General features: G+C 42.6%; 1 long non-coding RNA gene across 1 annotated transcript; it reads right to left on the bottom strand.

Moving 5' to 3' along the window:
* Nucleotides 1-12,218: 12,218 nt before the first annotated feature.
* On the bottom strand, nt 12,219-25,635 carry LOC142497454 (uncharacterized). The gene is made up of 4 exons (XR_012802259.1): nt 25,483-25,635; nt 23,551-23,578; nt 13,380-13,426; nt 12,219-12,544 (listed from the first exon to the last, which is right to left on the bottom strand). It is a non-coding gene; the product is annotated as an uncharacterized LOC142497454 (long non-coding RNA).
* Between the last annotated feature and the right edge of the window lie 116 nt (nt 25,636-25,751).

A 25,751-nucleotide genomic window follows, 5' to 3' on the forward strand; every position in this document is an offset into this window, starting at 1 on the left:
CTTAGTGACAGGGGTTTTGGAACTGATTAAAGGAATGGCAGGTATCACAGATTTACTAGGAGAAATACCTTGCAAAACAGAAATTTTAGTAAAGGTGATAGGCATCACAGATAGGGCAGACAGAAGTAAGCTAGGCAAGGTTGCTTCTATAACAGAAGATTTGGCAGCGGCAAAGCTTAACTCAGCGGCTGCTGGAGAACTTTTAACTACAGTGAGAAGGGACTGCAGTTTTACAAAGTCAGGGATAAAGGGAGTCTCAAACTTGAAAGCCTGATCATTCAAAAAGAAGGGCCCTAACTTTAATGGTACTGAGGGAGCAACAGCAGATACGCTGATCTCAGAAGGGGTCACTTGGAAAGGAGAATAATATGTACTGTTCGCTTTAAACCCTAGGATTTGGGAAAAGGAGAACTCAGACAGTGCAAGTGGGGCAACCACGACTGTGCTGGCCTCTGAAGTGGGTATTTGGGAAAGAGTGTCTGGGACTTCAGAAACGACAACAGATTCCACGAAAAGGGGTCTATGCTCAGAAGCAGGGGTCTCAGCTCTCTGAGTGGCAGACGGGGTGAGTGAAATACCTAGGAGTAGGGATTCTGCGAACAGGTTTAGAGAAACAAACGGCTCCAGAATACTTTTTACTGGAGCCAGTATTATTGCCGAAAGTTCAGGGGGCATAGCCCCGAGAATTTTAGCCGAGTCAGAGGACAAAAGGGGTTGATCCTCTGAGGCTAAGGAGGTGTCCCTGACTGACGAACTAAAGGGATCTACCAAGGAAGGTTCACAGGGCTGACCTGCAGGGGTTAACATAGGAAAAACCCCAAGGGTTAAATTACTCTGTACCTGAGAATCAGAGAAATAGAAGCTAGTCTCCGAGAGTGGGGTCATAGGGGGTTCTGCCTCTTGCCCTAGGAACCTATCATTAGACTGCGGAATACTAGGGTTAGCAGTAGGAACCTCACAGAGCAGACTAGCAGGGGTTAATACAGAAAAAACCTCGGAAACAGAGCTTAGAATTTTTGGTTTAGGAAAAGAGGGCAAACAGGATTCATTCTCTGGTGCTAGGGAAGACACACTGACCTGGGTACTGCAGGGATTTACAGTGGGGAACGCATAAGCCTGACTAGCAGGGGTTAAGACCGAAATAACCTCAGGGACAGAACTTAGGGAGGTTAACTCAGGATTAGGGAGCGTGGCAGCTTCTTCCTTAGCGGGCAGCGACAGAGAAATGGTTTGACCATTCTTAGGAGAGAGAGGTAACCCCACAGGTTTAGTAACAGGACTGGTAGCACAGAGAATCTGCCAAGCAGCAGCATAGCTGGCAAGGAGGGGATCCTGTTCTATTATGTGAGTGTCTAGTGTTGAGGAAAATACATGGAGTGTATCTTGAGACTGAGCCAACATGAGGAGGGCGCTCTGTTCTACTAGATGAATGTCCAGTGATGAGGCCAGGGCATAGATTGCCTCTTGGGCGTCGGCCAGTTCCATAGGGTTCACATTATCCCAGGTTAAAGGGGAATCAGGGGAGCGAATACATTCGGCTAGAGACTGTTTTAAGTTCAGGATACAGTAAGCCTTAATAAAGAGATCACAACGACATTGTCTTTGCAAAGGGGTTAAACCTTCATAGGTAAACATTTCATCCATCAGGGGTATTACTTCACACAAATACTGGCCTTCATAGTGGGACTGATACGCAGGACGGGACATAACTTCAGTTGGAAAATTGCCATCCCCCGCCACGGCGCGGTCCGGTTTTAACGGGCCGAGCATACTGTTACGCTGATGCTCGCCACAAACCGGGACCGGACCGCGGGGCTGAGGTGGGGTTATATAATCACCGACCTGAGTCCACGCAGACTGATCCGGAGTGCGCAGTTCGTAGTCGTACATCGCAGGGTCAGGATTGGAGAAGGCAGCATCGTCGTTATGGAAGCAGGAGTTCGGCAACAGGTAGTCAGGATTTCCCCGCTTCAGCTTAGGAGCGTGAGCGCGGGGGTGGCTTCTGCGCGAGGAGCGGCCTCGGCCCATGACGCCGATCCCAGCAGGAGGAGACAGCAGGCTGGCCGAAGTTCACCGCAGGGCAGCGTCGGGTAGAACCAACGCTTCAGCGCAGAAGTCCAAGGCAGGTCACTGCAAGAGGATCGCAGCAAGCCGCAGGAAAGGAAGGGTAGCCACTGCTAGGAGGGAATACAGCAGGTACCGGTGCTGGCAACACGCTTCAGCACAGACGTCCCGGGTAGGCCACTGCAGGAGAATAGCAGCAGGCCAGTGCTGGCATCAACGCTTCAGCACAGACGTCCAGGGCAGGCCACTGCAAGGAGATAGCAGCAGGCCGCAGGAAAGGAAGGGTAGCCACTGCTAGGAGGGAATGCAGCAGTACCAGTGCTGGCATCAACGCTTCAGCACAGACGTCCAGGATAGGCCACTACAGGAGAATAGCGGCAGGCCACAGGACAGGAAGGGTAGCTACTGCTAGGAGGGAATGCAGCAGTACCAGTGCTGGCATCAACGCTTCAGCACAGACGTCCAGGGTAGGCCACTGCAAGGAGATAGCAGCAGGCCAGTGCTGGCAACAACGCTTCAGCACAGACGTCCAGGACCAGGCCTCTGGATACTCAGGAACTTGGAAGGTAAGAACGCTAGGAGAGAGGCCTGGGGTGGTTTGTGGCAGAGACAGTAACATAGAGGTAGGAATAGTTATGCTCGGCGCTGGTTCAGAGCCAACGCCTAGAATATAAAGGGCGGAGATCCAATCACAGGAGGAGGGTGTGTGAGAATTCCTCCAATGAAGTAGCACAGGGCAGAAGCTGCAATGAGAGGCAGCACCTGTGCCATAGATTGCCAGAGGAAGCCTGCAACTGCACAGGTCTGCAAGGCAAAAGTCAAAGCCAGTAGTGGATTCCTTACAGCAACTGAGCCTAGCCGGGACTGTGGACACTTCTATTGCTCCGTCTGGGGAGACTCCCAAAAGTTTCCTATTCAGAGACTTTAGAGTGCCCGCTCTGCCCCAATCTGCCCCGTCCTCCCATACTGACCCAAGTCCTACTATAAAGCCCCTGACCCCTCGGCCCATATCTCCGGTGAGTCCCATGGTCCCAAGCAGTAATGGAAAAAGTGTTAACATGCCCCACTAGGGGATACAGAAGGAAACCTAGATGGGCCTTAAGCCGTAAGGTAACCTTCCAGGGAATGTGGACTGCTGTGAGTTCTGGAATATGCAATAAACATCCGTTGAACATGTGTGTGATTCACTGCCTTGGGATAAGAGAAGTGTCAGCATGGACAATCCTGCAGATCCAGGATCCTCGCTGACTGGAGGCACTGCCAACAGAATAAGCACCCTGAAAGCCTGTCCTGATTCTCCCCACACCATGACAGAGCAACTCAGAGCCCTGCTGTTGCCTCACAGGTATGCACAGCAATAGGAAACATACAGGTAGCAACCCAATCTCACAGAGGGTGAGGGTAAAGGTGCTACAAATGAATGTAGGAACATGCACATTTATGGTAAACCTGATTCTGTGATCCATTAACAGTAAAATCATCATACACACCTATACGTATAAAAACCTACACACCTATATGTATAAAAATATACCAACACTATAATCTCTGCGCATGTGACCACTGGAGTTTATCCCCGTCAGGCCTCCCAGTCCTGAGGTATTGTCCTATGTATTTGTGTGCCAGCTCAATCATTGGAGCTCATAAGAATAAGTGTATCATGTAGGGGGTTACAGTATATTTATAATGCACCAAGTTTTGGGGCTGGATGCCAAGCTCTCATAACATCACTGTCTACTATGATAGCAGAAACTTGTGTGGCAAACGTGCCAACCTTCAACATGTTTCTACCATATGATACTGAGGAGGGAGAAAGCGACTGTTTTACCAGTGTATCTGGCCTGTGCTCACGTACAGAGGTGAAACTTGGACCCTAAATACGAAGATAATTCAGAAGCTTCAGACAATGCAAAGAAGTTTGGGGAGCTGTATGCTGGGTATTACCCAGTCAAGAGACTGGAAAAAGAATGAATGGATTAAAAAACAAACAAAAGGTCTGTGACATCGTCACAAGGCTGAAGAAATGAAAATGTTCATGTAATAAACTATACTATAGTTTTTAGTGATTAAAGGGAATGTTGGATATGTTTGTCCATTATGGTATATAATATTGACTGTATTGCGTATAGGTGTATAATAATGTATTTACATATTATAACAATAATTACCAGGAGACCGATGTTGGGAACGGCAGAAATATCAAACATAAAAACCAAACAATAAACTATAATAAACTCAGGGCCTCACTCTCTCCCGTCTCGACTACAACTGTTGGCTTTCCTGCCTCTCACCTGTATCCCCTGCAATCTATCCTAAATGCTGCTAGAATTGCTTTACTTTCTCTTAAAATGATCTCAGCTGAAATCACTCTCCTAACCCTATTAAATCACGTATTTCTTATAAAATTCTCTTCTCTTTTAAGGCCACACTCTGCCTTTCCTTACATCTCAAGCCTAATTTATGGCTATACACCTGCCTGACTATTGTGTTCTTCTCAAGGATGTGATCGGTTTACCCATTTTGATATCTAAAGCACTCTTCCTCCTAAAACCTCTCACACTCACTGCCCCACACCTCTGGAATGCCCTTCCCCTCAATATCTGACTAACACCCTCTCTCTCCACCTTTAAGGCCCATCTTAAAAACACATACTGTATCTTTAATGAAGACTGTGAAGCTCCGTTGGCTGATACTATACATCCCATATGCATTTACCATGACTCCTTGCATAAGAACTTACCATAAAATGTTCTCTACTGTGTCTGTAAATTCTCCCAACTGCTACTTAGATTGTAAATTCTTTGGGGCAGGAACTCCTTTTCCAAAATATCTACTTTTATGTATGAAACACTTATTCATATTATATTATGTATATTACTGCTGTAAAGCACTATACTGTATGTACATGGGTGACACTATATAAAGATATATACATACATGTGAAAGATTAGGAATTAAGTGCTTTGACTAATTTCACCCGCAATTGTGTGTTGAGATTTCCTACGTAGGAGTTGTATGGCCACAAGGCAAAGGGGAGATTGAGGATTGTTATAGTCATCTACTTTATTTAGTACATTAGGTTTTAACCAACTTTATTACCAGCACGAAATAAGTAATCTGTATTTCAAATTAATATGATCCAAAGAATGACCTCATATAGACAAATGGTCCACATCAAGTGGTTGAAGCAACTGGAGTCCTTAAGGTCATCTTAAAAATGTATGCAGGCGTAACTCAGACTTAATCCTCGGTGAAAGGAATCTAAATGCTTTTTAGCCTATTGTTAATTATGCTTCTTTGACCAATGGTAGCTCTGCATAAATGTATGTATATCTTTATTATAAAGCAGAGAGAGAGAGAGAGATTTTTCTCTGAAGACAAAGAAACTATTTTGTAAATGTGCCCACTGATAATGTTATCGTTTAAATGTTAGCAAAATGCATTTATGGTTTTAAACTCGTATCTCTTTTTTGCAAGTGAGAAATAAATTTATCTTATTTCCTACTGTATGTGGGGAGACATCTAACCTCTGGCTACTTTCAATAGCGGTGTGTCAAGGAAAAGGGAAGTCAAATGAAACGTATAGAAATGTTCTTTAACAATGTATGTCTCAAAAAGGATTATTATCCCCAAATCCTGAGTTTTTTCTTAATTTTTTCTACTTTTGGAAGTGCATAGTTTACATTTTGAATGGATGCAGTCAGTCAGTCAGTAAATTATACATATTTTATTAATAAACTGATTTTTTACATTACTTAGGGGCAGACTTTGTTACATTGTGTTTTGGCTTTTGCAATACCTATTCAGTCTGGACTTGCTCATCAGTTCCCCCATAAAACCAAGGTAACTGGGCTCCTTCCATTTGCTAAATACATTATGCATACAGTAGCTTATTTTTTCCACACAAATTAGACGACATGATATGTTAAGACCCCGTTTCTTAACCGTTACGTTAAGTCTTACCATGTTGGCTAACATGGTAAGACACTGATCTGCTCCATGCCCAAAAACAAAAATGTTTCATGATCATTAGTGGAGCACTAATAGTAATACTAAGTTATAGTAGCTGCATTGGTCTGGCAGAAGTGTAGACTTGTCATAGATTGTGATACCTTTTGATGGACAAACATGAGAGATTAAATTGATAGTGTACAGGCATACCCCACATTAATGTAAGCAATGGGACCGGAGCATGTATGTAAAGCGAAAATGTACTTAAAGTGAAGCACTATCTTTTCCCCACTTATCGATGCATGTACTGCACTGCAATCGTCATATACGTGCATAACTGATGTAAAAAACGCATTTGTAACAGGCTCTATAGTCTCCACGCTTGCGCACAGCTTCAGTACAGGTAGGGAGCTGGTATTGCTGTTCAGGATGTGCTGACAGGCGCATGCGTGAGCTGCCGTTTGCCTATTGGACGATATGTCCTTACTCGCGAGTGTACTTAAAGTGAGTGTCCTTAAACCGGGGTATGCCTGTACAGAACTTTTGAAAGCTCATCAGTCTCTTCCTCGTGTGTTGCCAACTGTATTGTCAGAGAACTTTAGTGATCCTTATACTAAATATAAACATGGGGCTCTCCATTATCTTTCAGCTTGGGGGATGTATAATGATGCCCACTTCAAGTAGGCTGCTGGGTTAAAGGTTTTTTTTGTTGCTGTGTCTTGTAACCTAACAAAAGGATGACAACTTTGGCCAAATTGTAGTCCATAAAGATGTAATAAACGGTGCAATGACTTACCACACCTCACAGTCCCTTCACTTGAATGAGCCATAGCACCACTTAGTAAACATGTTCTGCCCTTTATGATAAAATCTCTGCTTTTGTTCCTAAGTACAAAGCTCCTTTAATTTATTTCGCTTCAAATGATGTATCCATTGTTCGATATAATTATAATACATAATTTGACTTTAGTAATAATGTTGATTACAATGGAGAAGTAACTTATGTGAGATGTTAATAGATTTTGCTTACTTTGCTAAACTAGGAGTCTGATTAATTCATAGGTGGTGGAATTCTAATTGTACCAAGGGAGCTCTTTGTGAAACCAAAAGGGATTTTGTTAATTACTGTATTCTATTTTTTTCCTCTTTGTTGTAAGTTTGGAACTATATTATATATGATCACTTTTAATTGAAATGAATGGTTTCTGTAACAAAACCAAGCTTTAAATCTGTGCCCCAGCTGGAAACATGAGCGAATGGAGATGTTTAATAATTCACGCCCAAATATTCTCATACAGAAATTACATCATCGCCCTCCAAGTTCTGAATTCTTCAAGTATGTTGTTTCATCTCCAAACTGGCAGGGCTGTTGTTAGTTTGGCAGATAGAGACATGCTGATGGATACTAGTAAGATGCTGTTGGTTTGTAGTACATGTTTATAGACATTTTGTAAAACAGATTTGGCTCTGAGTGTGATGCTGACAGAATATAACTCTTATATCACTTATAGTGTAACGATGTACTTGTTGAGATCTTAATTAAAATGTAGTACTCCCTTTTGCTTTGTATGGCTTTTCTGACTTATCTGGCACATGGAGGGGATTCCACGAATTACACTTTCTCCTGGCAGTGTATGCTGGGGACTCTGCTTTAGTTAATCAAATAATGCATTTATAAGCACATAAAATACTATGATACAAAATCTCAGAGAAAGTGAGATCTCATTGCAATCTATGTGTAAGAACACTTTATGACAAGCATACACAAAAGCAAATATTGACTAGCTAAATATGTGATGCCTCAGGCTATTAATTGAAAGTAACTAATCCTCGATAATGAATCATATCAACAAAATGTATAAGTGGGCACCTTAAAAAATAACATATATTGAAGTAATCTTCAAGCATGATACCGATGTTTTGATCAGGAACCGTTCCGTCATCAGGGCTTGTTATATTTTTATAGTGCCCAGCATGTACTTTTCATTCAACACTAGCCATGTTGGTCCTTTCTTTAATGTGGTAAAATAGCAAAGAATAATTTAATGTGCTACATAAATACCCAGACAGCAGCTCTTACAGTACAAGGACAGGCAACCTTTGTTTCGATCTGCACTAGTTGTGATTTACAACCCAGCACTGGAAAGCCTCCAAGGAATTATCAAAGAACTCCAACCAGGATTCAGTGAAGATGACATCCTGAAACATATTTCAGGTGGCCCCTGCATCAACTACAGAGGTCTTAATAAGATTACCCTTAAGAATCGTTATCCCTTGTCTTTGATCTCTGAACTTTTCGATCGTCTTCAAGGGGCTACCATCTTCACTGTTTATCAGATGTGATCTCTAAACTAGAGATGTGCGCGCGTCGCAGGGGTGGCTGCCATGCGGCAGCCCTCGAGGGGGGCAAGCCAGAGCCAGACTTCATCTGTAGGAGGCTTATATACATACAGATGTAGCAGACATTATTGCTCCCGTTAATGCAATGTGTTGCGTTAACGCCGGCGTATTAAATAACAGTAGTGCTATTGAAAACAATGGATAAGGAGGATGAGATAAGATAATAAAGATAAGATAATGATTAAGGAGATAACACGTGTTATTTACTGTGTTTTTTTATGCGTTATCTCATGGTAAGGGGGATAGTTATGTCTGCAACATCGGTAGCACACGAGAATCAGCATAGGAGGATTGTTCACCTGTGAATGTGGTGTGCAGAACTAGATTAACATACTGTAGCTGACAGTGTGCTCAGGAACTATGGATAGGTTGGAAACTTTTTAATAAGCCCTTAAGTCTGATCAGGGGTGGACAGAAGGCAGGACCTTTCCTCTCTCTGTCCTACACGGCCGAGCTTCCACTGCCAGCACGCGACGGGGATCTCTGACGTCAGCATGCGGCGCGCCGGAAGCTGGGCCAAGCTTACTTCCACCGCGCTGACGTCAGTGAGCCCCGTCGCGCTCTGGCAGTGGAAGCTCGCCGGCATGGCGTCATCAAGTCCCCCAATACATATAATGTATTGGGGGACTTGGGGGAATTTTATATGTATTAGGGGGCTTGGGGGTATTGTTATAAGTATTTGGGAGCTTGGGGGAATTTTTATATGTATTGAGGGGCTTGGGTGTATTTTTATATGTAAGGGGAGATTGGGGGTATTTTTATATGTAAGGGGAGATTGGGGGTATTTTTATATGGGTTTGGGTAATTTTTATATGTATTGGGGAGTGTTGTTTTTTTTTAAAGTATTGTTATTTTTTTTAATGGATTGGGCTTTTTGTAGATGTATTGGAGTCTTTTTTAAATGTATTGGGGTATTTTTTTTAGATGCATTGGGGTCCTTTTTATATGTATTTGGGTGGGTTTTATATGTATTGTTTTTATATGTATGTATGTATGTATGGGGGGGTTATATGTATTGTTTTTATATGTATGTATGTATGTATGTATGTATGTATGTATGTATGTATGTATGTATGGGGGGGTTATATGTATTGTTTTTGTATGTATGTATGTATGTATGTATGTATGTATGTATGTATGTATGGGGGGGTTATATGTATTGTTTTTATATGTATGTATGTATGTATGTATGTATGTATGTATGTATGGGGCGGTTATATGTATTGTTTTTTTTTATGGAATTGGGTAGGTGTTTTTTTGTATGTATTTGGGGGGGGTTGTATATATTTGGGGGCTGGGGATTTTTTGTATGTATTTGGGGGTGGGAAGTTTTTTGGTATATATTTTGTGGGGGGAATTGTGTGAGGGGGGAGGGAATGAGTGAGCGTGGGGTAATTGACAGAGGGAGAGGAGAGTGGGGGTGAGTGAGGAAAAAAGGAAGTATGTGTGAAATGCAGGGGAGAGAAATACATGTGAGGCAGGGGCAGGGATTGAGTTAGCGTGGGGTAATTGATGGACGGGGGTAGAGTGAGAGGTGAGACGGAGAGAAATATATGAGAAGAGGGAGGGAAATTGAGAAATTTGAGGGAAATTGAGGGGGCTCGCGAGGTGTGAAATGGGGCACACAATACTGCCGATGGTGGGGGGGGGGGGGAGATGGTCAGAACTGAAGTCCTGGGCTCCGGGAAATCTGTCTGCAGCCCTGAGTGTGATATCAGATAAATTGAAGTTCTTCGGGTTTGGGCCCATTCCCTGTAGACCCAAAAGCCTCCAGATTGAATATCACAAACACACTGCTGATTCATGAACCAGATTCTGGGAAAGCCAAATTCCGTTGTTGTCCCGTCCAGTAGTATATAGAACATCATACTGGGAATTGTGCATTTCTTTTAGTTAAGGAATCAGTGTGGTAAACTTGTCCAGCAGAGGTCCCTGTTGTTTCCCTTCAAAGTTATAACACAGAGGTTCGCATTAACACCTTCCTGTGTTAGTATCAGCAACTACTAAGTCCTCGCATATACATGGCTTGAGAGGGGGGCTAACAGAGGCAAAAGGTGGCTTAGGAGGGAAGGAGAGAGGGGCTAAGGAGGGAGAGGGGGCTAACGAGGGAGAGAGGGGGCTAAGGAGGGAGAGGGGGCTAAGGCAGGAGGGAAGGGCTAACGGGGGAGAGAGGGGGCTAAGGAGGGAGGAATGGAGAGGGGGGTTAACAGGGGAGAGAGGGGGTTAAGGAGGGATAGGGGGGCTTAGGAGAGAGACAGGCTAAGGAGGGAGGATGGCATTATTTGATTCAGTTCATAAATAATCTCCCATCTGTTTTCAACACAAACACAATTAGCCCCTTGTGGGATTACATTTAAATAGTAAGAATCAGTTTCCTGGGACTACTTACAGCTTTCAGGAAAAGGCTGGAGATTAGTCTAGGGAAATCTCGGCAATAATATAGTGTATAGGACATCATGTTCATCATTATGGTGAATATCGGCTGGACTATTTCCATAAAGTTAATTCCTAGTCAATCTAACATTACCACTTGCCAACAACAACTCCCCCCTATATTTCTTAGTTACAGTAGCAGGTAATCCTTACTCATCCATTTCGTTTGGTCATTTCATGAAAATATTCAACATTGCATCCATCCATCTCCAACTCTAAGGCTGCGTCCAGGGTTGCAGCAGCCGTACGGAGGCACGCTGAGGCTGAGGGAAAGCGGGTGCTTTCCCTGGCCTTGGTTAGCGCGCCACCCGTGGGCGTGTCGGGGGGCGGGCCAGTGACGTCACAGAGCTGGCTCGTCCTCATTGGGCGAACCGCTCACGTGACCGGCCCTGCGCTCCCATGAGCGCGAAATCTAAAATTTGGATAAGACCTACGCTTCCGCACGCTTGCGGAAGCGTAGGCGAGCTGCTACTAAAGACGCTCTCATTGCGGCTGCAGGGGCTCACTGGTAAGTTACCACTTGCGAGCAGGAGCACGCCACCGCTCTCAGCAACTACAGCAATATCCCTCTCGGACAGCACCTGGCAGATCTACAGCTTGATCGGAGATGTGGGCCAGCTGACTTAACCCTTCGACTTCCAGATGCAGGTGAGGCAAGCAGTAGCTGGACATTTGACTTACTGTGGGGCTCTGTTCTGACAGGGCTCCGCTGTACTTCTACCAGCCATGCTTAAAAGCCCCCCATCTAGGTTTATGGGTTCATTATAGAAGGTTTTTTTATATTATTGAACTTTATATTTTGTTGCTGCGGTGTATTACTCTACTGCCTATTACACATCCACTTATCTGCATCGTTGTAGCATCAATGCTATGGGTGTAAACCCTTCCTCCAAGCTCACTGGTAAGCACCAGCGCGCCTCAGCGCGGGTCAGCGCCTAAGCACTGACCATGCCTGAGGCCTAAAAGTAAAACGGACTCTTACATGTTCTATGTTCCAAGAGTTATGATATTAAACTGTGACCTAAGTAAAAGTGAAAAAATCTGTGCTACTAATTATATATAATATTTAGATTAATAAAATGAACCTTTAACCGTATCAATTTATTTAACAAATAAGTGATGATTCTGTATTATTTAGAGTGATATTTAAAGTGATATATCAGTGAATACTAGATATATGACCATAAAGTGAATAGTGATGAAAATAAGGAAAACCTTAATATAAATAGTGGAGTCCAATGTTGCTAATATAGGAAAAAACAAACAAACAGCGCACAACTCATAGTGTAATCAATTCAAATTATATTGAAAAAAAGTGAAGGTGGTGATAAATGCACGCACAGAAAAAATGATGTTATCAGGCAATACATGAATTTTGGCACGTTACCAACTGAAGTCAGCGTTCAAAGAGGTTTCTCATCCAAACGGCAGCAGGATCCAACATCCACCGGTAATTAGGGGAACTCGTCAGCCACGGCCACCGTCCCAGCTGTCCGACACCGTCTGTGCTCCAGGTATTAGTCCCGGCTGTGTATCAGATACACCACTCAGCAGCCACTTGAGTTTGGTAACATCTGGTCTCCTCACTGATATCTGACACTGATTACTATGTCCGATGCCGAATCCGACTTGAAAGTTCCTGCAGTCGCCCGATAGACGTCACACGACCCACGTCATAGAGTGATCGTCAGATATCCTTCGGGAAAGAACAGCGTAAAGGCAACAGAACGCGGGCTACAGTAGCTTAATAAAGCTCAATAGTGCTCACAAAATAATAGCGGTATTAACCCTGTAAACACACATCCAACGCGTTTCGTTATAAACTTCTTCAGGGATAAAAATGAAAGTGATCAAACCCAATATTTAAATACCGTGAGGACATCCATGATTGGCCCAAACTGGGGGGCGGTTGCCATCAATCACGGAGCTCGACAACTGTGTAGGAAATGTAACTATGTAACTATGTAAATTATTATACACATGATACTAAAATAACACAACATGAATTAATACACATGAATACTAAAATACATTTTAATAATGAATCAGAATATATTAAAATAAAATAGCTTCCACACTGAAATGAAATGAGTGCTGCCTTTCCATTGACTGCCTGCCCTGTAACTCCTCCGCCAGCCTTCCTACTAACTGGCTGAGCATAAACCCTGTTTATGTACTTGTGTTTGCCTCAAACACCTTGCTGTATGTGCAATGAATGTTACATGTTGACAAGGGCTGGGTTGAGTGACACTCACTGTACTGCATGTTACATTATATGAAAACTTACTGCAATCTGTGTGTATATAGTACATAAGTATAAAGATATATATATATATTCAGTACTGAAGTCTATGTGTTCACATATACTTTAGATGTTTGTTTATTGCACTGTCTACGCTCCACCTTTTTGTTGCTGTTTAATGGATCAAGCTGTGCATTGCCTCTGCAGTGTCTCCTTCTGTAATGCCTACAGTACTGTAACCTCTGCAGACTCTGCATACTGTATACACTATTAAATGACAACCACAAACCTCCAATCTCCATCGCCAGCCAGCCAGCCAAACTCCCTCCACTGTAACTGAGAGAACAGAATGTAAGGTTTGTAACACAGCATACTACGCATGCATGCTCAATATTAACAACAACTAACCCCCATCACCAAGACAGGGTTAGCCTCTGAAACAAGATAACTATTCAATTGCGAAGTGAAACAAATTAGGAGAGAATTTTACATGGGTTTTGTTTCTCACAACAGTACTGTACGACTGAATAACAGAATACCACACACACACACACACACACACACACACACACACACACACACACACACACACACACACACACACACACACACACATACATACATATATATATATATATAAATATATATATACATCATATATATATATATATAAATATATATATACATCATATATATATATATATATATATATGATGTGGAGGATGTAGGAGTTTGAGCTATCTGGGAATGTGTGTTAATTAATTTCTGACCTTTTTAACTTGGGAGGTTCTGGCAACTTGCTGAAATGGACAGGACTCACAGCAGTTCCTTCCCCTCATACAGAGGTAACAGGAAGGGTTCACAGTTTTAGTGTTAGGACCTGCATTTTTGGTTTACCTTGACGTTGGTATGCAGGCTTACGACGCTTTGGCCAAAGGGTTTAACTAAATAACCAAGTTATTACTATTATTATTCAAGTATTTATACTTTATACTCATTACCATATATGTTTTGTCAATTTGATGTAGCATTGGACACCCGTGTCTTCTGTTGTACGTATACATTTGCCACGCTCAATAGCACTCATTTTGGCATAAATATATATTCATTATGTGGTGGATGTAGGAGTTTGAGCTATCTGGGAATGTGTGATATATATATATATATATATATATATATATATATATATATATATATATATATATATATATATATATAACTGTATGCTCATCTGCATGTCTTAGGCAGGTCTGCAACCCCGCCTTTCCCCATTATCACCCAGCATACAGCACTTCCACTGCAGCAAGGGATTCTGGGAAATGACATGCAAATGAGCACACAGTGTCACTTTTTGCCTCAAAAACCATTTTTAACATGGTTCCCTATAGGCTTAAGCTTGCTGCATGGTCACAGCTTTGAGCACAGCCAGGGTTAAGGTGCATACCCAGAAAACCACCCACAGACAGCTGTTTCGACCTTGATGGGTCTCATCAGTGTGGGGTTGATTTTAACTGGGTATGCAAAGAGGCTATGGGATAGGCTATACCATAATACTGAGTTAAGTTATGGTGAGTAAAAAAAAGTGACAAAAACCCTCCACAGGAAAGCAAATATGCAAATACAACTGTATGCTCATCTGCATGTCTTAGGCAGGTCTGCAACCCCGCCTTTCCCCATTATCACCCAGCATACAGCACTTCCACTGCAGCAAACAGCGGTGTGCGTAATGCTCCTCTCGGCCTGCACAGCTATGACCAAATGCAGTACCATCCTATCTGGGGCTTCAGTAGGAAAGGTCTGTGGCAAGCATTTGGCCCTCTAGCTCGTTGAGAGGTGGTGTCCAGGCCCCGGACCACAGAACCCCTGAGCCTTCGGGCTAAGGGGGATGGCATTCGAACAACCAGCCCTTCGGGGCTGGGGTGCACTTGCACAACCCTCGAAAGAGGGGAGATGATGCGAACTCCCTTGCGGGCCTCGGGCCAGAGGGAGGAAGAGACGGATGTCCTGAATCCTAATGGAGGAAGGCATCAATGTCCCTGGAGACCTAGGCTTTCGGGCTGAAATCTTCAGGGAACCCGTTCCGAGGGCGGCTCTGACTTCGGTTGGACAGTCCAAGGGCATGCACCCGAACCACTGAAGTGGATTGGGATCTGATGAACGAGAGGGGAGGGTACCCCCCAACCCTCTCGGGAGGGTGAAAAAAAAAGCTGTCTGTGGGTGGTTTTCTGGGTATGCACCTTAATCCTGGCTGTGCTCAAAGCTGTGACCATGCAGCAAACTTAAGCCTATAGGGAACCATGTTAAAAATGGTTTTTGAGGCAAAAAGTGACACTGTGTGCTCATTTGCATGTCATTTCCCAGAATCCCTTGCTGCAGTGGAAGTGCTGTATGCTGGGTGATAATGGGGAAAGGCGGGGTTGCAGACCTGCCTAAGACATGCAGATGAGCATACAGTTGTATTTGCATATTTGCTTTCCTGTGGAGGGTTTTTGTCACTTTTTTTACTCACCATAACTTAACTCAGTATTATGGATATATATATATATATATATATATATATATATATATATATAGTGGTCGACAAATCACCAAAAAATCTACTCGCCGAACAAAAAAAATCTACTCGCCACCTAGTACCAAACGTGTGCTGCTTGGGCCAATAGGCGCTCGCCACGATGTTAAATCCACTCGCCCGGGGCTTGCAAATGTATAGGTTTGTCGAACACTGTATATATATATATATATATATATATATATATATATATATGTATATATATAGTTATACGTTACCGTTCCAAGGATTGGTAAACAAGAGACAGCACTCAATGTTGAAAATCAAAGTGTATTAGTGATAGCAAAAATACATCCAGAAACCCAACGTTTCGGTCCTACAGAATGGGACCTTCCTCAGGGGTATACAAAGGGAGAATGACACAGTTCACCACATATATATACATCAAACACTGAAAGTCAATTAACCAATCACCATCACCCAATTAAATTAACACAAGAAACCTGCAGCTCTGATGTCATGTGTTGATTAGGCTTACATAAGATACCTCCATCATATATGGAGGAGGCTCTAAGACAAACTTTCAGCATCCCTATCCAACATGACATGCCAGCAGAACCCCGTGCTCATTACTGGATATTATATCCAAATTTCGGCCAAAATCTCGGCGGCGTGACGTCAGCGGGCTAGTCTCGCGAGACCAGAGGATCAACCAGGAAGTCACAGAAAAGGGCTGCAGGCAGAGGAGAACCAGCACGGCGCATCTCGGCGTTCCACGTGGAGGATTCATACAGCAACTCCAGGCAGCAGGACGGAGAGGATTATAATATCCTACATGCTTGTTTACATCTGCTACTTTGTAAGTAGCGATCTACTTTTGCGCATATATTTTAACTAAACGTACTTCACTATAGTTTGTCTCTCTTCATTTAATTTCAGAATCATTGGCAACCCATACCCCCATTCTACTTATGCTCAAATTTATTATACAGTTAACAGTTATTTGCGCCGTTGTTTCCCCCTTTTCCCTATATATATATATATATATATATATATATCCAATAAAGAATATCACTTGTGAGCACCCCTGCCTTTCAACCATTATCACCTAGCATACAGTACAGTGCTCCCACTGCAGCAAGGGATTCTGGGAAATAGTTACATAGTTACATAGTAGATGAGGTTGAAAAAAGACATACTGTACGTCCATCAAATTCAACCTATGCTAAATTTAGACAACAGATACTTTATCCTATATCTATACCTACTTATTGATCCAGAGGAAGGCAAACAAAAAAAACAGATATCTAATGATATCTCATAAGGGGAAAATAAATTCCTTCCTGACTCCAAGAATTGGCAATCGGATTAATCCCTGGATCAACATCCTTCCCATGTATACTTATTTGGTATATCCCTGTATAACTTTCCTTTCTAAAAAGATGTCCAACCTTTATTTGAACAAATCTATTCTATCTGCCATCACAGTCTCCATGGGTAATGAATTCCACATTTTAACTGCCCTTACTGTAAAAACCCTTTCCTTTGTTTCTGGAGAAAACGCCTTTCATCCAACCTTAAGGGATGGCCCGAGTTCTTTGTACTGTCATGGGGTGAATAGTTCTTTTGAAAGCTCCTTGTATTGTCCCCGAATATATTTGTAAATAGTTATCATATCCCCTCTTGGACGACTCTTTTCTAATGTAAATAAATCTGATTTAGCTTGCCTCTCCTCTTAGGTTAGATTGTCCACCCCCTTTATTAATTTGGTGGCTCTTCTCTGCACTCTCTCTAGTTCCATAATGTATTTTCTAATATGACACATTGTGTGCTCAATGCCAACCAATTTCACACTGATGGTACCCATTAAGGTTGAAACATGTCTGTGAATGGTTTCTCTGGCTTTGCATCTGATTCCCATGCTGTGCTTTTAAAGCAAGCATTAGCTTATATTGGCTCCATGTAACAATGGATTTTTATACAAAAGGTGACATATTATGTGCTCATTTGCATGTCATTCCCCAGAATCCCTTGCTGCAGTGGAAGCGCTGTATGCTGGGTGATAATGGTGAAAGGCAGGGCTGCAGACCTGCCTAAGACATGTGAATGTGCTCACAAGTGATCTTTTTATTTGCTATATGCAATATGGTGGAGGTTTCTTGTTGCCTTTTTCACCCACCATAACTTAAAACGTATACATACACATACACATCTGTATACGGTTTAAGTTATGGTGGGTGAAAAAGGCAACAAGAAACCTCCACCATATTGCATAAAGCAAATAAAAAGATCACTTGTGAGCACATTCACATGTCTAAGGCAGGTCTGCAACCCTGCCTTTCACCATTATCACCCAGCATACAGCGCTTCCACAGCAGCAAGGGATTCTGGGGAATGACATGCAAATTTATAGATCCCACTCAATCCAGGATTCTACAGATTGGACTTTCATTGCCTCATTATTGTATTGTTATTGTTTAGTAACTTATGCATTGTGGTCAGTGGTTTGCGCCTTTTGTTTTTTCTTTACCCTTCCATATATTGGAATTGTGTGTTTTCCTTACATTGTGGCAGCATCCACTTATACACAGGTTACTGTTTGTTAGTTATATTTGCACACCTTTCTTTTTCCCTATATATATTGTGACAAACGCCCCTCTTTTGTAGTGCTGACGTCTGTCTGGGTTCTTCCCGACACAGTCTTCTAGGGTTAATTATACAACAAACAGGATCATGCAAAGTATTATGCTGCTTAACTCAGGCTTCTGCCTGCTTTATTTTCATCCAAGTAAGGTACTGCAGCTTTAACATGTGAAGGTTAGAGGTACTCAGATACTTTCATTCAGCAGTTCACATATTTCAGTGTTACAATATTTCCCACACTGTTATTTCAAGAAATAAAACCAAAATCATATAAGCAAAATCCTATCCCTTTCAGGGATCTAACTACACATCAGAATCAGTCTCTCTAACAGCTGCTGGCCAACTAAACTGGTTCCCCAGCTTAAAACAATGCTCTCTCATTTAGGGTCACAAGATACAGCACAGTCTATTAGCAACAGCAGTAACCATTTGTTTTGTCTTATCTGTATGTGGTGTCCAGGCAAATCCTCTGGTACTGTGATACGTGGAGGAGCCGTCAACCCCGACACTGGAAACAGGGGAGCAGCGATACCCCCAGCCTCCAGGCTCTAAGGAGAGAGAGTGAAATGCAAAACCTCTCTGCTCTAAATACCTGTGCATGTGATTAGAAGAGCAGGTGAGGGAGAACTAGAGCCATTGTAATCTGTGGTCTGGATTTTCCATCCAGCTGCCTGAGTTAATGTGAAGCTGTGGAACGGATCATTTTTAGCTATTCCTGCACTTTCTGCTCTAAAATGGGGCAGAAAGCTGCCTAACATCTTTGGACTATGTCACATATCCCCCTCCCCAGCTCACACCTACTGGGGTGAGCGGCCATGGACCTCACTGGGGTGAGCGTCCTACCTGAAATACTTGAGCTAACTCCTCAGTACAACATTAAGTATTCACATGATACGAATATGAACTTTTTCCACGGCAATTATGGACAATAGGTTTCGTCATAAGAGACTATACTTGGCAAACATATTTTGTTGCTCTCTATTAGGGAACTATTTTGAAAAATAAGTGTCTAGCACACATTCTTACAACCCAGGATATGCTAAATATATTCACAAAACCAAACAATTTCTATTATCTCCCTGGGTTTTTCTACTGTAGAATATGAACCTCATTATATATTTACCAACCGAAAGGGCCATCAACCCTGTATATTAATTTGTAGTTTAGCTACATTTTCAACACTGTAACATTGACAAAATGCTTATTCTAGAGGCCTAATATACCTTAACTACAATAGCTTATTTGCATAGTTAAGTGTCCGTGACATAGTCCACACGTGTAATAACAAAAAAAAATATCGGTCAATTCCCCAAACACATTTTTTTTTTTCTTTGATTTCCAGTCCATTACATTTCCTGACTTTATTTCATAGGCCGCTGCAAACTGCAAATGACTGGACTGTTTCTTTAGCTTCTGACGGAACTCTGGGGCCGGATAGTCTTTGTCTTTATATTGTGGCCCAGAGTGGCGAGATCCGGAAAAATTCAAGGCCAGCGTTGACCTTCGTCGCTTTTGATTTGCGACCTTTGAACCTTTATGGTACTTAGAAGATGAAGCACTGATTACCTGGAGCACCTTCACCTTGATGGGGCTCTCACTACCTCCGGCTGTACCCTGTGGTATTTTATCTTTGCAGCCGGCAGGCATGTAGTCTTGGACCTCTCTTTCCTGAGGTCTACATTTATTCAGGCGGAAGTACCGCTGGATAACCAGTGACGCATTTCTCAGGGTTTGATAGCGAATCCTGTTCTGTGTCATCCTAGTCAGAGACTGGATTTTTATAGTTGCTCCTTTCATAACGAGGAACCTGTTTCGTACCATGCGGGCACGGTAGAATGATTGAAGAACACAGGCCGCTTTATTCCGGTGATTGAACCGATGAATTTTCATCCCTCTGTAGGCAGCCTGTAGGATGATAGTTGCGGCGCGTTTACGTCGATAATTTTCTCTTTCCCTTCTTCCTTGGACAAGAGCTTTGCAGTGCTTCTGAATTATTCTAATGCTTTTCTCCTTTTTCAAAATGTTAAGTTCCTCCACGAGAGAATTCTGTTTTGTGCATACATGTCGCAATTCTGTTCTCAGAGCGTCCATTTCTTCCTGGTGCTGGCTCTGAGTGTGCATCAGTGCTTCCTGCACTTCTAATTTTTCCTGAGTCAACTGTTTCTTTACTTTTTCTGCTTGGTCAGTCAAATCTGAATTTTCCAATTTCAGAGTCTCATTTTCTTGCTTTACAGTCTCTAACTCACTTAGGGCATTCTCATGGGTTTGCTTCAACATTCCCAGCTCTGTGTTCAGACCGTGGCCCTCCAGGCGTAAGTGTTGCACCTCTGTGCTGAGCGCATGAACCTCTTGTAGAGCCTTCCCGTATTTCTGTTTTAGGATAGCAATCAATTTGTCAGACTTAATCTGTTTTTCATCCATGGTGGCAATTACGGTGTTGGCCCTTTCCAGATTAGTCGTCACCTCTTCCAGCTCACTCCGTAAGAGAGACTCTGTTTTCTTCAAAGCCTCGTGCTCTTGTAAAGCTGGAAGTATACACCTCTGTAACTCGGCGTTCGCTTCTCGCTCCTTGTTCCAACATTCTCGCACCTTATTGTTAGATTCTTGCTCCTTCTTCCAACATTCTCGCTCCTTCATCAATCCCTGCCGCAGGACTTCATAATCATGGCGGGCAGCTTGGAGTGCAGAAACCAAAGCCTCTTTATCCTGGTTCAAGGATTCAGCTTCCCTTTGCTCCTCCTTTTCCTTTGCCACTGTTCCCGTGACAATTCTGCCGGTCACTCCGGTCTGCAGTACATCTCGGCGCCTTTCTGACGCATGTCCTGACAGCGCAGGTTCAAGTGGCTCGGTCACTTCCCCTGTGACTTGAGGAACAGTTTTCTTTTTCTTCTTTCTTTTTGCTTTATTAGCTCCAGAGATATCAGTGGTACTGGGCACACGCTCACTGGTATCAGCTTCCACATCTTGCTTGCACTCATAGGGCGTTGCTTGCTTTTGCAGCTGTTTGTCTTTGAAAATTTTGGGGCACACATCCGAGTCATCATCATCATCATCATCATCGTATGGCCTGAAGGGACACTGTTTTTCATGATTATGTACATTACAAAACAAACATTTCACGTCGGCCATTTTAGAAGCCCGGCAGGGACAATTTGCTAGCTGCAATTTCACTCACTTCAGCAACTTGCATACAGCACTTGCTAGCTGCAAATTCACTCACTTCAGCAAAAGGCATTAGCTTTACAAACAGCACTTGCTAGATGCAATTTTTTTTTTTTTTTCAGCAAAACATTTTGGTTTTCTGTTTGGGTTCAGGGTGCTATTGCATCCACACTTCGCACATTCTCTGTGTATGCTAGAAGCACAACTGATATACACAGTGGGACAGACTTCACTCATAGCATCTGTACTTTAGTTCAGCTGGGTGGCCATTTTAAACCCCCACATTTATTTGCAAACCCACAGACTTTTTAGTGTCGACCCGCATTCTCCACCATATGTGACAAACGCCCCTCTTTTGTGGTGCTGACGTCTGTCTGGGTTCTTCCCGACACAGTCTTCTAGGGTTAATTATACAACAAACAGGATCATGCAAAGTATTATGCTGCTTAACTCAGGCTTCTGCCTGCTTTATTTTCATCCAAGTAAGGTACTGCAGCTTTAACATGTGAAGGTTAGAGGTACTCAGATACTTTCATTCAGCAGTTCACATATTTCAGTGTTACAATATTTCCCACACTGTTATTTCAAGAAATAAAACCAAAATCATATAAGCAAAATCCTATCCCTTTCAGGGATCTAACTACACATCAGAATCAGTCTCTCTAACAGCTGCTGGCCAACTAAACTGGTTCCCCAGCTTAAAACAATGCTCTCTCATTTAGGGTCACAAGATACAGCACAGTCTATTAGCAACAGCAGTAACCATTTGTTTGTCTTATCTGTTTGGGGTGTCCAGGCAAATCCTCTGGTACTGTGATACGTGGAGGGGCCGTCAACCCCGACACTGGAAACAGGGGAGCAGCGATACCCCCAGCCTCCAGGCTCTAAGGAGAGAGAGTGAAATGCAAAACCTCTCTGCTCTAAATACCTGTGCATGTGATTAGAAGAGCAGGTGAGGGAGAACTAGAGCCATTGTAATCTGTGGTCTGGATTTTCCATCCAGCTGCCTGAGTTAATGTGAAGCTTTGGAACGGATCATTTTTAGCTATTCCTGCACTTTCTGCTCTAAAATGGGGCAGAAAGCTGCCTAACATCTTTGGACTATGTCACAATATATACACATACACACTGTACAGCATTCTGTGAACTGAATATTCTGTAAGGTTTGGATTACACTTTGCACCCATTCGCACAATTAACTGCAATCCCTCAGGCCCCATCTCCAATACAGTATTAGCCCCAAAAATAGACACCAAATAAATGAAAAGTTAACCAAAATACAGTGGGATAGAATTTAACACATGTTTTATTTCTCACAACAATAGGACTGAATACCCACACCACATTACAGTAGCTCAACAGTAAGGTCACCAAGAACACTTTTATGATTATTTTGACACCTTCAGGGCTACAGTACAGTATCTCACATTTTTAACCAGTGCAAGCAACAATAATTACATATATTCGGTATAAGGCCTATTTTTTCCAATAATACGATTGATACATTCTTACTACATGCCAATAGCATGTCCATTTTGCTGTAACACAATGGGCAAAACTCTGGACATTTAATTTATATAGTGGTTGCATTTTTTTACATTAAGAGTGTTTGCCCAGAAAGCTCGTATTCCCTTTACTAATTGTGGCTTGTTGGCAGGTTTGACGACTTTCATAAGGTGATGTTTCATCTCATGCCACCATCTAAAGCCCTCTCCCGCCTTAAATTGTTCTCACTGACTGCCCCACACCTCTGGAATGCCCTTCCCCTCAATATCTGACTAGCACCCTCGCAATCCACATTTAAGAGCCACCTTAAAACAAAATAGCTTAAGGAAGCATATGAGTAGCTCCATAGCTGATAATTAACACCTCAAACATTAACCTTGGCACCTTGCAGACACACTTACCAGAACACCCTCCTACTGTATCTGTACGTTCTTCCTACCAACAAATTAGATTGTAAGATCTTCGGAGCAGGAACTCATTTTCCTAAATGTTACTTTTATGTCTGAAGCACTTCTCCCCTTTGTGTTATTTATATTATTTATAATTTATATGATTGTCACGTATATTACTGCTGTGAAGCGCTATGTACATTATTGGCGCTATATAAATAAAGACATACATATATATATATACATACCAGTTCTATGGGGTTTAAATCAGGTGATCTGCAACATCAGGGACAAAAAAGGGGATGTAAGAACAAATATCCATACAGTAGAAATCAAAAAGAAACCGTTACAATGCCGAACTTACTCCGGGGGAGTCTTCACCCAGTTAATTCCTCATGCGTGAATATGGGAGCTCTAGGCACTATGTTTTGGGTCATTATCCTTGAAGAACCGATGACCAGATAGGAACTGAGCCTGAATATGGTCAGCTTTGGAGTCTATAATCTCTTCTTGAAAAATGTTTTATCCATGATCCATGATCCATGTACAGAAAAAGGTATATAATGTCATACAGTACATTATTATGGCTGTGATGGTAGGGGGTAACCAGGCTCTCAACTAAAGTTTAAGTCCGTTTTTGGTTACCCCTGATCTGCATATATGGGTTCAAGAGAGTTAGCTTTTGGACACAGTAACAGTGTACCTTTTTTGCATGTAATTAAAAAAAATTGTGTTTTTATCTTTACAGGCATGTTTGCAAGCAGGGATTGCTAGGGCATGAGTTTCATGGGGGAGTTTGCAGAGGAATTGTTGTCAGAATGTGCCTTGGTAGTTGGGGTCCGGAGTTTTCAGCTCCCCTAAAAATGTACCCGGGAATCATGCCTAATTCTCAGATACTTGTAGGCACATTGTCCCGGCAATATCTCCTCTTGGAAACGCTTCCATGACTCACCGCTAGGTTTCCCTGCTTCAGCATAGCCCAAAAAAGGTAAATGGGGCACAGGGATAAAAAGTGTCCCTGTAACTGAGAGGATCCCTAGGTTAAGGGAGGCCAGAACCTGTATTGGGTTCATGGGTGCTCCAACCATAGATAAGCTAGTGAGGGTGCTCTCAGAGTCCAGTCTAAGTCCAATAGACAGTGTGTGGGGAATACAGGCTGATAGAAATGAAAGTACACTTTTCTATTCTATTCCCCATACCCAGGGCTTAGGGATGTATTAAAGTATAGTTTATTAATACATTGTAATGTACTGTTGTGTAATGTAATGTGCTGGGACTTTCGGAACCGATGCCCACACAGACTGTCAGGGCTACCCAGAGGTGCCAGTATGTCTGCTGGACATCGGAGGTCAAAGTAGCCAGAGGATACAGGAGGTGTGAAAGCCATTTGGGTAGCAGGGTCAAAATCGAACGTTGCGGTCACAGCTGGGATTTGATGCCGATTTCAGTACCAGAGAATCGGTGGTAGCTCGCGGTCAAGAAAAGTCCAAGTTCTCAGAAGAGAAGAGTAGCGGTGGCATGTGGAACTTCACACCGATTTGAGAACCAGGAGATTCCGGGCTAAGTCCCGGTCAGGGTAAAACTCTTATTTAGAGTTCCCTGCACATAGGAGAGTCTAGTTTTTGACCCCCAAACCGCAGTAAGTTTGTTTTAAGTCTGTATTTTCTGTTCCACTGTGTGTAAGCGATTTTATGCGAATAAATTACAATTTGTTTCATTACCTTGTTTTGCTCAATGAATGATCCTGGTAAAAAGGTGTAAACTTTCTGGTCTCCTGTGACAATGGCACATAAAATGTCATTATCAAAAATGATAAACTCAGAATTACCGTCAAATATTATTATGGACCCTGGTCCTAGTCTAGAGAGAGCACCCCACACATGAACCTTGTGGGTGCTTGGGACGTGGCTTCAGTGATAGATGGGGGTTTTTTTGTAAAAGGCAAAAGTGGCAGATCTTGCTAGGGCAACTGACGTCTTATCTGAAAATATTACATTGTCAAAAGTTTCCCCACTATCGATCCAAGCTTGTGCTTGCTGTACTCTCTTAATCTTGTTGAGCTCCCTTATCATTGGATACACTCTGTCATGACAAGATAGAACAGGTGCTGTTAACTCGCACATGGGCATTCTGAACAACAACACTATTGCATTATACAATATTGCAGTAAAACACTTTACTTGACACATCGGTACTTCCAGCCCAATTCACGTCTCATTCTCCTGATGCTGTTCTCGGACATTGTCAGGTTATGATCTTGCTGCAGAACTTCTTTAACTGCAGCAGCACAACGTTCATCATTTGAATTGCTGATCTCATCCACAAGCCGCTTTGCAACCCTACAATCATACCAAAATGTGAACGATTACAAGTGTGCATACGTATTTGTCACACGACTGAAGTTAAATATGACAATGGATAAACACTTTTTATTTCTACATAATTGTCC

Source organism: Ascaphus truei, chromosome 6 (assembly GCF_040206685.1).
Source record: "Ascaphus truei isolate aAscTru1 chromosome 6, aAscTru1.hap1, whole genome shotgun sequence".
NCBI classification, from domain to species: domain Eukaryota; kingdom Metazoa; phylum Chordata; class Amphibia; order Anura; family Ascaphidae; genus Ascaphus; species Ascaphus truei.